Raw genomic sequence first — 15,862 nt, 5'->3', positions numbered from 1 at the left:
AAAACAGGTGATTTTTGACAAAAGAGATAACACCCCCCATTACGTCATGCTTCAGAAAGGTGAAAAATGGTCAGTTTTCAAATGTTTTATTTTTGAACGTCAGTTCACATTTGTAGGTAGATCATCAGTTTAAGAGCTAAAATTAGCATGTTTAAAGTGATTTTCATGCTTTCAGGGGCCCGGGAAGTGAATTAAATACCATTTGGAGGAATTTAATGTTCAAGCAAAAACAGGTGATTTTTGACAAAAGAGATAACACCCCCCCATTACGTCATGCTTCAGAAAGGTGAAAAATGGTCAGTTTTCAAATGTTTTATTTTTGAACGTCAGTTCACATTTGTAGGTAGATCATCAGTTTAAGAGCTAAAATTAGCATGTTTAAAGTGATTTTCATGCTTTCAGGGGCCCGGGAAGTGAATTAAATACCATTTGGAGGAATTTAATGTTCAAGCAAAAACAGGTGATTTTTGACAAAAGAGATAACACCCCCCCATTACGTCATGCTTCAGAAAGGTGAAAAATGGTCCGTTTTCAAATGTTTTATTTTTGAACGTCAGCTCACATTTGTAGGTAGATCATCAGTTTTAGAGCTAAAACTAGCATTTTTAAAGTGATTTTCATGCTTCCAGGGGCCCGGGATTGAATTAAATACCATTTGGAGGCATTTCATGTTCAAGCAAAAACAGGTGATTTTTGACAAAAGAGATAACACCCCCCCCATTACGTCATGCTTCAGAAAGGTGAAAAATGGTCCGTTTTCAAATGTTTTATTTTTGAACGTCAGTTCACATTTGTAGGTAGATCATCAGTTTTAGAGCTAAAATTAGCATGTTTAAAGTGATTTTCATACTTCCAGGGGCCCGGGATGTGAATTAAATATTTATTTGGAGGCATTTAATGTTCAAGAAAAAACAGGTGATTTTTGACAAAAGAGATAACACCCCCCCCATTACGTCATGCTTCAGAAAGGTGAAAAATGGTCCGTTTTCAAATGTTTTATTTTTGAACGTCAGTTCACATTTGTAGGTAGATCATCAGTTTAAGAGCTAAAATTAGCATGTTTAAAGTGATTTTCATGCTTCCAGGGGCCCGGGAAGTGAATTAAATACCATTTGGAGGAATTTTATGTTCAAGCAAAAACAGGTGATTTTTGACAAAAGAGATAACACCCCCCCATTATGTCATGCTTCAGAAAGGTGAAAAATGGTCCGTTTTCAAATGTTTTATTTTTGAACGTCAGTTCACATTTGTAGGTAGATCATCAGTTTTAGAGCTAAAATTAGCATGTTTAAAGTGATTTTCATGCTTCCAGGGGCCCTAAACACAAGATTTGTGGAATGGTTAAAAGTGCATGAAAATGGCCAATTTATTCACTCTGAGGTCTCAAAAAGTGTTTCTTCACCCCGGGAAGTGAATTAAATACCATTTGGAGGCATTTAATGTTCAAGCAAAAACAAGTGATTTTTGACAAAAGAGATAACACCCCCCATTACGTCATGCTTCAGAAAGGTGAAAAATGGTCAGTTTTCAAATGTTTTATTTTGAACGTCAGTTCACATTTGTAGGTAGATCATCAGTTTAAGAGCTAAAATTAGCATGTTTAAAGTGATTTTCATGCTTCCAGGGGCCCGGGAAGTGAATTAAATACCATTTGGAGGCATTTAATGTTCAAGCAAAAACAGGTGATTTTTGACAAAAGAGATAACACCCCCCCATTACGTCATGCTTCAGAAAGGTGAAAAATGGTCCGTTTTCAAATGTTTTATTTTTGAACGTCAGTTCACATTTGTAGGTAGATCATCAGTTTTAGAGCTAAAATTAGCATGTTTAAAGTGATTTTCATACTTCCAGGGGCCCGGGAAGTGAATTAAATATTTATTTGGAGGCATTTAATGTTCAAGCAAAAACAGGTGATTTTTGACAAAAGAGATAACACCCCCCCATTACTTCATGATTCAGAAAGGTGAAAAATGGTCCGTTTTCAAATGTTTTATTTTTGAACGTCAGTTCACATTTGTAGGTAGATCATCAGTTTTAGAGCTAAAATTAGCATGTTTAAAGTGATTTTCATGCTTCCAGGGGCCCGGGAAGTGAATTAAATACCATTTGGAGGAATTTAATGTTCAAGCAAAAACAGGTGATTTTTGACAAAAGAGATAACACCCCCCCATTACGTCATGATTCAGAAAGGTGAAAAATGGTCCGTTTTCAAATGTTTTATTTTTGAACGTCAGTTCACATTTGTAGGTAGATCATCAGTTTTAGAGCTAAAATTAGCATGTTTAAAGTGATTTTCATGCTTCCAGGGGCCCGGGAAGTGAATTAAATACCATTTGGAGGCATTTCATGTTCAAGCAAAAACAGGTGATTTTAGACAAAAGAGATAACACCCCCCCATTACGTCATGCTTCAGAAAGGTGAAAAATGGTCCGTTTTCAAATGTTTTATTTTTGAACGTCAGTTCACATTTGTAGGTAGATCATCAGTTTTAGAGCTAAAATTAGCATGTTTAAGGTGATTTTCATACTTCCAGGGGCCCGGGAAGTGAATTAAATATTTATTTGGAGGCATTTAATGTTCAAGAAAAAACAGGTGATTTTTGACAAAAGAGATAACACCCCCCCCATTACGTCATGCTTCAGAAAGGTGAAAAATGGTCCGTTTTCAAATGTTTTATTTTTGAACGTCAGTTCACATTTGTAGGTAGATCATCAGTTTTAGAGGTAAAATTAGCATGTTTAAAGTGATTTTCATGCTTCCAGGGGCCCTAAACACAAGATTTGTGGAATGGTTAAAAATGCATGAAAATGGCCAATTTATTCACTCTGAGGTCTCAAAAAGTGTTCCTTCACCCCGGGAAGTGAATTAAATACCATTTGGAGGCATTTAATGTTCAAGCAAAAACAGGTGATTTTTGACAAAAGAGATAACACCCCCCATTACGTCATGCTTCAGAAAGGTGAAAAATGGTCAGTTTTCAAATGTTTTATTTTTGAACGTCAGTTCACATTTGTAGGTAGATCATCAGTTTAAGAGCTAAAATTAGCATGTTTAAAGTGATTTTCATGCTTCCAGGGGCCCGGGAAGTGAATTAAATACAATTTGGAGGCATTTAATGTTCAAGCAAAAACAGGTGATTTTTGACAAAAGAGATAACACCCCCCCATTACGTCATGCTTCAGAAAGGTGAAAAATGGTCTGTTTTCAAATGTTTTATTTTTGAACGTCAGTTCACATTTGTAGGTAGATCATCAGTTTAAGAGCTAAAATTAGCATGTTTAAAGTGATTTTCATGCTTTCAGGGGCCTGGGAAGTGAATTAAATACCATTTGGAGGAATTTAATGTTCAAGCAAAAACAGGTGATTTTTGACAAAAGAGATAACACCCCCCCATTACGTCATGCTTCAGAAAGGGGAAAAATTGTCCGTTTTCAAATGTTTTATTTTCGAACGTCAGTTCACATTTGTAGGTAGATCATCAGTTTAAGAGCTAAAATTAGCATGTTTAAAGTAATTTTCATGCTTCCAGGGGCCCGGGAAGTGAATTAAATACCATTTGGAGGAATTTAATGTTGAAGTAAAAACAGGTGATTTTTGACAAAAGAGATAACACCCCCCCCCCATTACGTCATGCTTCAGAAAGGTGAAAAATGGTCCGTTTTCAAATGTTTTATTTTTGAACGTCAGTTCACATTTGTAGGTAGATCATCAGTTTTAGAGCTAAAACTAGCATGTTTAAAGTGATTTTCATGCCTCCAGCGGCCCGGGAAGTGAATTAAATACCATTTGGAGGCATTTCATGTTCAAGCAAAAACAGGTGATTTTTGACAAAAGAGATAACACCCCCCCCATTACGTCATGCTTCAGAAAGGTGAAAAATGGTCAGTTTTCAAATGTTTTATTTTTGAACGTCAGTTCACATTTGTAGGTAGATTGTCAGTTTTCGAGCTAAAATTAGCATGTTTAAAGTGATTTTCATGCTTCCAGGGGCCCGGGAAGTGAATTAAATACCATTTGGAGGCATTTAATGTTCAAGCAAAAACAGGTGATTTTTGACAAAAGAGATAACACCCCCCCATTACGTCATGCTTCAGAAAGGTGAAAAATGGTCCGTTTTCAAATGTTTTATTTGTGAACGTCAGTTCACATTTGTAGGTAGATCATCAGTTTAAGAGCTAAAATTAGCATGTTTAAAGTGATTTTCATGCTTCCAGGGGCTCTAAACACAAGATTTGTGGAATGGTTAAAAGTGCATGAAAATGGCCAATTTACTCACTCTGAGGTCTCAAAAAGTGTTTCTTCACCCCGGGAACTGAATTTATTACCATTTGGAGGCATTTAATGTTCAAGCAAAAACAGGTGATTTTTGACAAAAGAGATAACACCCCCCCATTACGTCATTCTTCAGAAAGGTAAAAAAGGGTCCGTTTTCAAATGTTTTATTTTTGAACGTCAGTTCACATTTGTAGGTAGATCATCAGTTTAAGAGCTAAAATTAGCATGTTTAAGGTGATTTTCATGCTTCCAGGGGCCCGGAAAGTGAATTAAATACCATTTGGAGGCATTTAATGTTCAAGGAAAAACAGGTGATTTTTGACAAAAGAGATAACACCCCCCCATTACGTCATGCTTCAGAAAGGTGGAAAATGGTCCGTTTTCAAATGTTTTATTTTTGAACGTCAGTTCACATTTGTAGGTAGATCATCAGTTTTAGAGCTAAAATTAGCATGTTTAAAGTGATTTTCATGCTTCCAGGGGCCCTAAACACAAGATCTGTGGAATGGTTAAAAGTGCATGAAAATGGCCAATTTACTCACTCTGAGGTCTCAAAAAGTGTTTCTTCACCCCGGGAAGTGAATTAAATACCATTTGGAGGCATTTAATGTTCAAGCAAAAACAGGTGATTTTTGACAAAAGAGATAACACCCCCCCATTACGTCATGCTTCAGAAAGTTGAAAAATGGTCCGTTTTCAAATGTTTTATTTTTGAACGTCAGTTCACATTTGTAGGTAGATCATCAGTTTTAGAGCTAAAATTAGCATGTTTAAAGTGATTTTCATGCTTCCAGGGGCCCGGGAAGTGAATTAAATATCATTTGGAGGCATTTAATGTTCAAGAAAAAACAGGTGATTTTTGACAAAAGAGATAACACCCCCCCATTACGTCATGCTTCAGAAAGGTGAAAAATGGTCAGTTTTCAAATGTTTTATTTTTGAACGTCAGTTCACATTTGTAGGTAGATCATCAGTTTAAGAGCTAAAATTAGCATGTTTAAAGTGATTTTCATGCTTCCAGGGGCCCGGGAAGTGACTGAAATACCATTTGGAGGAATTTAATGTTCAAGCAAAAACCGGTGATTTTTGACAATAGAGATAACACCCCCCCCCATTACGTCATGCTTCAGAAAGGTGAAAAATGGTCAGTTTTCAAATGTTTTATTTTCGAACGTCAGTTCACATTTGTAGGTAGATCATCAGTTTAAGAGCTAAAATTAGCATGTTTAAAGTGATTTTCATGCTTCCAGGGGCCCTAAACACAAGATTTGTGGAATGGTTAAAAGTGCATGAAAATGGCCAATTTACTCACTCTGAGGTCTCAAAAAGTGTTTTTTCATCCCGGGAAGTGAATTAAATACCATTTGGAGGCATTTAATGTTCAAGCAAAACCAGGTGATTTTTGACAAAAGAGATAACACCCCCCCATTACGTCATGCTTCAGAAAGGTGAAAAATGGTCTGTTTTCAAATGTTTTATTTTTGAACGTCAGTTCACATTTGTAGGTAGATCATCAGTTTAAGAGCTAAAATTAGCATGTTTAAAGTGATTTTTATGCTTTCAGGGGCCCGGGAAGTGAATTAAATACCATTTGGAGGAATTTAATGTTCAAGCAAAAACAGGTGATTTTTGACAAAAGAGATAACACCCCCCCATTACGTCATGCTTCAGAAAGGGGAAAAATGGTCCGTTTTCAAATGTTTTATTTTCAAACGTCAGTTCACATTTGTAGGTAGATCATCAGTTTAAGAGCTAAAATTAGCATGTTTAAAGTAATTTTCATGCTTCCAGGGGCCCGGGAAGTGAATTAAATACCATTTGGAGGAATTTAATGTTGAAGTCAAAACAGGTGATTTTTGACAAAAGAGATAACACCCCCCCATTACGTCATGCTTCAGAAAGGTGAAAAATGGTCCGTTTTCAAATGTTTTATTTTTGAACGTCAGTTCACATTTGTAGGTAGATCATCAGTTTTAGAGCTAAAACTAGCATGTTTAAAGTGATTTTCATGCTTCCAGGGGCCCGGGATTGAATTAAATACCATTTGGAGGCATTTCATGTTCAAGCAAAAACAGGTGATTTTTGACAAAAGAGATAACACCCCCCCATTACGTCATGCTTCAGAAAAGTGAAAAATGGTCCGTTTTCAAATGTTTTATTTTTGAACGTCAGTTCACATTTGTAGGTAGATCATCAGTTTTAGAGCTAAAATTAGCATGTTTAAAGTGATTTTCCTACTTCCAGGGGCCCGGGAAGTGAATTAAATATTTATTTGGAGGCATTTAATGTTCAAGAAAAAACAGGTGATTTTTGACAAAAGAGATAACACCCCCCCATTACGTCATGCTTCAGAAAGGTGAAAAATGGTCCGTTTTCAAATGTTTTATTTTCGAACGTCAGTTCACATTTGTAGGTAGATCATCAGTTTAGGAGCTAAAATTAGCATGTTTAAAGTGATTTTCATGCTTCCAGGGGCCCTAAACACAAGATTTGTGGAATGGTTAAAAGTGCATGAAAATGGCCAATTTACTCACTCTGAGGTCTCAAAAAGTGTTTTTTCATCCCGGGAAGTGAATTAAATACCATTTGGAGGCATTTAATGTTCAAGCAAAAACAGGTGATTTTTGACAAAAGAGATAACACCCCCCCATTACATCATGCTTCAGAAAGGTGAAAAATGGTCTGTTTTCAAATGTTTTATTTTTGAACGTCAGTTCACATTTGTAGGTAGATCATCAGTTTAAGAGCTAAAATTAGCATGTTTAAAGTGATTTTCATGCTTTCAGGGGCCCGGGAAGTGAATTAAATACCATTTGGAGGAATTTAATGTTCAAGCAAAAACAGGTGATTTTTCACAAAAGAGATAACACCCCCCCATTACGTCATGCTTCAGAAAGGGGAAAAATGGTCCGTTTTCAAATGTTTTATTTTCGAACGTCAGTTCACATTTGTAGGTAGATCATCAGTTTAAGAGCTAAAATTAGCATGTTTAAAGTAATTTTCATGCTTCCAGGGGCCCGGGAAGTGAATTAAATACCATTTGGAGGAATTTAATGTTGAAGTAAAAACAGGTGATTTTTGACAAAAGAGATAACACCCCCCCCATTACGTCATGCTTCAGAAAGGTGAAAAATGGTCCGTTTTCAAATGTTTTATTTTTGAACGTCAGTTCACATTTGTAGGTAGATCATCAGTTTTAGAGCTCAAACTAGCATTTTTAAAGTGATTTTCATGCTTCCAGGGGCCCGGGATTGAATTAAATACCATTTGGAGGCATTTCATGTTCAAGCAAAAACAGGTGATTTTTGACAAAAGAGATAACACCCCCCCATTACGTCATGCTTCAGAAAGGTGAAAAATGGTCCGTTTTCAAATGTTTTATTTTTGAACGTCAGTTCACATTTGTAGGTAGATCATCAGTTTTAGAGCTAAAATTAGCATGTTTAAAGTGATTTTCATGCTTCCAGGGGCCCGGGAAGTGAATTAAATATCATTTGGAGGCATTTGATGTTCAAGCAAAAACAGGTGATTTTTGACAAAAGAGATAACACCCCCCCATTACGTCATGCTTCAGAAAGGTGAAAAATGGTCCGTTTTCAAATGTTTTATTTTTGAACGTCAGTTCACATTTGTAGGTAGATCATCAGTTTTAGAGCTAAAATTAGCATGTTTAAAGTGATTTTCATACTTCCAGGGGCCCGGGATGTGAATTAAATATTTATTTGGAGGCATTTAATGTTCAAGAAAAAACAGGTGATTTTTGACAAAAGAGATAACACCCCCCCCATTACGTCATGCTTCAGAAAGGTGAAAAATGGTCCGTTTTCAAATGTTTTATTTTTGAACGTCAGTTCACATTTGTAGGTAGATCATCAGTTTAAGAGCTAAAATTAGCATGTTTAAAGTGATTTTCATGCTTCCAGGGGCCCGGGAAGTGAATTAAATACCATTTGGAGGAATTTTATGTTCAAGCAAAAACAGGTGATTTTTGACAAAAGAGATAACACCCCCCCATTATGTCATGCTTCAGAAAGGTGAAAAATGGTCCGTTTTCAAATGTTTTATTTTTGAACGTCAGTTCACATTTGTAGGTAGATCATCAGTTTTAGAGCTAAAATTAGCATGTTTAAAGTGATTTTCATGCTTCCAGGGGCCCTAAACACAAGATTTGTGGAATGGTTAAAAGTGCATGAAAATGGCCAATTTATTCACTCTGAGGTCTCAAAAAGTGTTTCTTCACCCCGGGAAGTGAATTAAATACCATTTGGAGGCATTTAATGTTCAAGCAAAAACAAGTGATTTTTGACAAAAGAGATAACACCCCCCATTACGTCATGCTTCAGAAAGGTGAAAAATGGTCAGTTTTCAAATGTTTTATTTTGAACGTCAGTTCACATTTGTAGGTAGATCATCAGTTTAAGAGCTAAAATTAGCATGTTTAAAGTGATTTTCATGCTTCCAGGGGCCCGGGAAGTGAATTAAATACCATTTGGAGGCATTTAATGTTCAAGCAAAAACAGGTGATTTTTGACAAAAGAGATAACACCCCCCCATTACGTCATGCTTCAGAAAGGTGAAAAATGGTCCGTTTTCAAATGTTTTATTTTTGAACGTCAGTTCACATTTGTAGGTAGATCATCAGTTTTAGAGCTAAAATTAGCATGTTTAAAGTGATTTTCATACTTCCAGGGGCCCGGGAAGTGAATTAAATATTTATTTGGAGGCATTTAATGTTCAAGCAAAAACAGGTGATTTTTGACAAAAGAGATAACACCCCCCCATTACTTCATGATTCAGAAAGGTGAAAAATGGTCCGTTTTCAAATTTTTTATTTTTGAACGTCAGTTCACATTTGTAGGTAGATCATCAGTTTTAGAGCTAAAATTAGCATGTTTAAAGTGATTTTCATGCTTCCAGGGGCCCGGGAAGTGAATTAAATACCATTTGGAGGAATTTAATGTTCAAGCAAAAACAGGTGATTTTTGACAAAAGAGATAACACCCCCCCATTACGTCATGATTCAGAAAGGTGAAAAATGGTCCGTTTTCAAATGTTTTATTTTTGAACGTCAGTTCACATTTGTAGGTAGATCATCAGTTTTAGAGCTAAAATTAGCATGTTTAAAGTGATTTTCATGCTTCCAGGGGCCCGGGAAGTGAATTAAGTACCATTTGGAGGCATTTCATGTTCAAGCAAAAACAGGTGATTTTAGACAAAAGAGATAACACCCCCCCATTACGTCATGCTTCAGAAAGGTGAAAAATGGTCCGTTTTCAAATGTTTTATTTTTGAACGTCAGTTCACATTTGTAGGTAGATCATCAGTTTTAGAGCTAAAATTAGCATGTTTAAGGTGATTTTCATACTTCCAGGGGCCCGGGAAGTGAATTAAATATTTATTTGGAGGCATTTAATGTTCAAGAAAAAACAGGTGATTTTTGACAAAAGAGATAACACCCCCCCCCCCCCATTACGTCATGCTTCAGAAAGGTGAAAAATGGTCCGTTTTCAAATGTTTTATTTTTGAACGTCAGTTCACATTTGTAGGTAGATCATCAGTTTTAGAGGTAAAATTAGCATGTTTAAAGTGATTTTCATGCTTCCAGGGGCCCTAAACACAAGATTTGTGGAATGGTTAAAAATGCATGAAAATGGCCAATTTATTCACTCTGAGGTCTCAAAAAGTGTTCCTTCACCCCGGGAAGTGAATTAAATACCATTTGGAGGCATTTAATGTTCAAACAAAAACAGGTGATTTTTGACAAAAGAGATAACACCCCCCATTACGTCATGCTTCAGAAAGGTGAAAAATGGTCAGTTTTCAAATGTTTTATTTTTGAACGTCAGTTCACATTTGTAGGTAGATCATCAGTTTAAGAGCTAAAATTAGCATGTTTAAAGTGATTTTCATGCTTCCAGGGGCCCGGGAAGTGAATTAAATACAATTTGGAGGCATTTAATGTTCAAGCAAAAACAGGTGATTTTTGACAAAAGAGATAACACCCCCCCATTACGTCATGCTTCAGAAAGGGGAAAAATTGTCCGTTTTCAAATGTTTTATTTTCGAACGTCAGTTCACATTTGTAGGTAGATCATCAGTTTAAGAGCTAAAATTAGCATGTTTAAAGTAATTTTCATGCTTCCAGGGGCCCGGGAAGTGAATTAAATACCATTTGGAGGAATTTAATGTTGAAGTAAAAACAGGTGATTTTTGACAAAAGAGATAACACCCCCCCCATTACGTCATGCTTCAGAAAGGTGAAAAATGGTCCGTTTTCAAATGTTTTATTTTTGAACGTCAGTTCACATTTGTAGGTAGATCATCAGTTTTAGAGCTAAAACTAGCATGTTTAAAGTGATTTTCATGCCTCCAGCGGCCCGGGAAGTGAATTAAATACCATTTGGAGGCATTTCATGTTCAAGCAAAAACAGGTGATTTTTGACAAAAGAGATAACACCCCCCCCATTACGTCATGCTTCAGAAAGGTGAAAAATGGTCAGTTTTCAAATGTTTTATTTTTGAACGTCAGTTCACATTTGTAGGTAGATTGTCAGTTTTCGAGCTAAAATTAGCATGTTTAAAGTGATTTTCATGCTTCCAGGGGCCCGGGAAGTGAATTAAATACCATTTGGAGGCATTTAATGTTCAAGCAAAAACAGGTGATTTTTGACAAAAGAGATAACACCCCCCCATTACGTCATGCTTCAGAAAGGTGAAAAATGGTGCGTTTTCAAATGTTTTATTTGTGAACGTCAGTTCACATTTGTAGGTAGATCATCCGTTTAAGAGCTAAAATTAGCATGTTTAAAGTGATTTTCATGCTTCCAGGGGCTCTAAACACAAGATTTGTGGAATGGTTAAAAGTGCATGAAAATGGCCAATTTACTCACTCTGAGGTCTCAAAAAGTGTTTCTTCACCCCGGGAACTGAATTTATTACCATTTGGAGGCATTTAATGTTCAAGCAAAAACAGGTGATTTTTGACAAAAGAGATAACACCCCCCCATTACGTCATTCTTCAGAAAGGTGAAAAAGGGTCCGTTTTCAAATGTTTTATTTTTGAACGTCAGTTCACATTTGTAGGTAGATCATCAGTTTAAGAGCTAAAATTAGCATGTTTAAGGTGATTTTCATGCTTCCAGGGGCCCGGAAAGTGAATTAAATACCATTTGGAGGCATTTAATGTTCAAGGAAAAACAGGTGATTTTTGACAAAAGAGATAACACCCCCCCCATTACGTCATGCTTCAGAAAGGTGGAAAATGGTCCGTTTTCAAATGTTTTATTTTTGAACGTCAGTTCACATTTGTAGGTAGATCATCAGTTTTAGAGCTAAAATTAGCATGTTTAAAGTGATTTTCATGCTTCCAGGGGCCCTAAACACAAGATCTGTGGAATGGTTAAAAGTGCATGAAAATGGCCAATTTACTCACTCTGAGGTCTCAAAAAGTGTTTCTTCACCCCGGGAAGTGAATTAAATACCATTTGGAGGCATTTAATGTTCAAGCAAAAACAGGTGATTTTTGACAAAAGAGATAACACCCCCCCATTACGTCATGCTTCAGAAAGTTGAAAAATGGTCCGTTTTCAAATGTTTTATTTTTGAACGTCAGTTCACATTTGTAGGTAGATCATCAGTTTTAGAGCTAAAATTAGCATGTTTAAAGTGATTTTCATGCTTCCAGGGGCCCGGGAAGTGAATTAAATATCATTTGGAGGCATTTAATGTTCAAGAAAAAACAGGTGATTTTTGACAAAAGAGATAACACCCCCCCATTACGTCATGCTTCAGAAAGGTGAAAAATGGTCAGTTTTCAAATGTTTTATTTTTGAACGTCAGTTCACATTTGTAGGTAGATCATCAGTTTAAGAGCTAAAATTAGCATGTTTAAAGTGATTTTCATGCTTCCAGGGGCCCGGGAAGTGACTGAAATACCATTTGGAGGAATTTAATGTTCAAGCAAAAACCGGTGATTTTTGACAATAGAGATAACACCCCCCCCATTACGTCATGCTTCAGAAAGGTGAAAAATGGTCAGTTTTCAAATGTTTTATTTTCGAACGTCAGTTCACATTTGTAGGTAGATCATCAGTTTAAGAGCTAAAATTAGCATGTTTAAAGTGATTTTCATGCTTCCAGGGGCCCTAAACACAAGATTTGTGGAATGGTTAAAAGTGCATGAAAATGGCCAATTTACTCACTCTGAGGTCTTAAAAAGTGTTTTTTCATCCCGGGAAGTGAATTAAATACCATTTGGAGGCATTTAATGTTCAAGCAAAAACAGGTGATTTTTGACAAAAGAGATAACACCCCCCCATTACGTCATGCTTCAGAAAGGTGAAAAATGGTCTGTTTTCAAATGTTTTATTTTTGAACGTCAGTTCACATTTGTAGGTAGATCATCAGTTTAAGAGCTAAAATTAGCATGTTTAAAGTGATTTTCATGCTTTCAGGGGCCCGGGAAGTGAATTAAATACCATTTGGAGGAATTTAATGTTCAAGCAAAAACAGGTGATTTTTGACAAAAGAGATAACACCCCCCCATTACGTCATGCTTCAGAAAGGGGAAAAATGGTCCGTTTTCAAATGTTTTATTTTCGAACGTCAGTTCACATTTGTAGGTAGATCATCAGTTTAAGAGCTAAAATTAGCATGTTTAAAGTAATTTTCATGCTTCCAGGGGCCCGGGAAGTGAATTAAATACCATTTGGAGGAATTTAATGTTGAAGTAAAAACAGGTGATTTTTGACAAAAGAGATAACACCCCCCCATTACGTCATGCTTCAGAAAGGTGAAAAATGGTCCGTTTTCAAATGTTTTATTTTTGAACGTCAGTTCACATTTGTAGGTAGATCATCAGTTTTAGAGCTAAAACTAGCATGTTTAAAGTGATTTTCATGCTTCCAGGGGCCCGGGATTGAATTAAATACCATTTGGAGGCATTTCATGTTCAAGCAAAAACAGGTGATTTTTGACAAAAGAGATAACACCCCCCCATTACGTCATGCTTCAGAAAGGTGAAAAATGGTCCGTTTTCAAATGTTTTATTTTTGAACGTCAGTTCACATTTGTAGGTAGATCATCAGTTTTAGAGCTAAAATTAGCATGTTTAAAGTGATTTTCCTACTTCCAGGGGCCCGGGAAGTGAATTAAATATTTATTTGGAGGCATTTAATGTTCAAGAAAAAACAGGTGATTTTTGACAAAAGAGATAACACCCCCCCATTACGTCATGCTTCAGAAAGGTGAAAAATGGTCCGTTTTCAAATGTTTTATTTTTGAACGTCAGTTCACATTTGTAGGTAGATCATCAGTTTTAGAGCTAAAATTAGCATGTTTAAAGTGATTTTCATGCTTCCAGGGGCCCTAAACACAAGATTTGTGGAATGGTTAAAAGTGCATGAAAATGGCCAATTTATTCACTCTGAGGTCTCAAAAAGTGTTTCTTCACCCTGGGAAGTGAATTAAATACCATTTGGAGGCATTTAATGTTCAAGCAAAAACAGGTGATTTTTGACAAAAGAGATAACACCCCCCATTACGTCATGCTTCAGAAAGGTGAAAAATGGTCAGTTTTCAAATGTTTTATTTTTGAACGTCAGTTCACATTTGTAGGTAGATCATCAGTTTTAGAGCTAAAATTAGCATGGTTAAAGTGATTTTCATGCTTCCAGGGGCCCGGGAAGTGAATTAAATATCATTTGGAGGCATTTGATGTTCAAGCAAAAACAGGTGATTTTTGACAAAAGAGATAACACCCCCCCATTACGTCATGCTTCAGAAAGGTGAAAAATGGTCCGTTTTCAAATGTTTTATTTTTGAACGTCAGTTCACATTTGTAGGTAGATCATCAGTTTTAGAGCTAAAATTAGCATGTTTAAAGTGATTTTCATACTTCCAGGGGCCCGGGAAGTGAATTAAATATTTATTTGGAGGCATTTAATGTTCAAGAAAAAACAGGTGATTTTTGACAAAAGAGATAACACCCCCCCCCCATTACGTCATGCTTCAGAAAGGTGAAAAATGGTCCGTTTTCAAATGTTTTATTTTTGAACGTCAGTTCACATTTGTAGGTAGATCATCAGTTTAAGAGCTAAAATTAGCATGTTTAAAGTGATTTTCATGCTTCCAGGGGCCCGGGAAGTGAATTAAATACCATTTGGAGGAATTTTATGTTCAAGCAAAAACAGGTGATTTTTGACAAAAGAGATAACACCCCCCCATTATGTCATGCTTCAGAAAGGTGAAAAATGGTCCGTTTTCAAATGTTTTATTTTTGAACGTCAGTTCACATTTGTAGGTAGATCATCAGTTTTAGAGCTAAAATTAGCATGTTTAAAGTGATTTTCATGCTTCCAGGGGCCCTAAACACAAGATTTGTGGAATGGTTAAAAGTGCATGAGAATGGCCAATTTATTCACTCTGAGGTCTCAAAAAGTGTTTCTTCACCCCGGGAAGTGAATTAAATACCATTTGGAGGCATTTAATGTTCAAGCAAAAACAAGTGATTTTTGACAAAAGAGATAACACCCCCCATTACGTCATGCTTCAGAAAGGTGAAAAATGGTCAGTTTTCAAATGTTTTATTTTGAACGTCAGTTCACATTTGTAGGTAGATCATCAGTTTAAGAGCTAAAATTAGCATGTTTAAAGTGATTTTCATGCTTCCAGGGGCCCGGGAAGTGAATTAAATACCATTTGGAGGCATTTAATGTTCAAGCAAAAACAGGTGATTTTTGACAAAAGAGATAACACCCCCCCATTACGTCATGCTTCAGAAAGGTGAAAAATGGTCCGTTTTCAAATGTTTTATTTTTGAACGTCAGTTCACATTTGTAGGTAGATCATCAGTTTTAGAGCTAAAATTAGCATGTTTAAAGTGATTTTCATACTTCCAGGGGCCCGGGAAGTGAATTAAATATTTATTTGGAGGCATTTAATGTTCAAGCAAAAACAGGTGATTTTTGACAAAAGAGATAACACCCCCCCATTACTTCATGATTCAGAGAGGTGAAAAATGGTCCGTTTTCAAATGTTTTATTTTTGAACGTCAGTTCACATTTGTAGGTTGATCATCAGTTTAAGAGCTAAAATTAGCATGTTTAAAGTGATTTTCATGCTTCCAGGGGCCCGGGAAGTGAATTAAATACCATTTGGAGGAATTTAATGTTCAAGCAAAAACAGGTGATTTTTGACAAAAGAGATAACACCCCCCCATTACGTCATGATTCAGAAAGGTGAAAAATGGTCCGTTTTCAAATGTTTTATTTTTGAACGTCAGTTCACATTTGTAGGTAGATCATCAGTTTTAGAGCTAAAATTAGCATGTTTAAAGTGATTTTCATGCTTCCAGGGGCCCGGGAAGTGAATTAAATACCATTTGGAGGCATTTCATGTTCAAGCAAAAACAGGTGATTTTAGACAAAAGAGATAACACCCCCCCATTACGTCATGCTTCAGAAAGGTGAAAAATGGTCCGTTTTCAAATGTTTTATTTTTGAACGTCAATTCACATTTGTAGGTAGATCATCAGTTTTAGAGCTAAAATTAGCATGTTTAAAGTGATTTTTTTACTTCCAGGGGCCCG

Source organism: Lissotriton helveticus, chromosome 2_1 (genome assembly GCF_964261635.1).
Source record: "Lissotriton helveticus chromosome 2_1, aLisHel1.1, whole genome shotgun sequence".
In the NCBI taxonomy this organism is placed as follows: domain Eukaryota; kingdom Metazoa; phylum Chordata; class Amphibia; order Caudata; family Salamandridae; genus Lissotriton; species Lissotriton helveticus.
The sequence above is the reverse complement of the archived record's forward strand: the minus strand, read 5'-3'. Positions refer to the sequence as shown.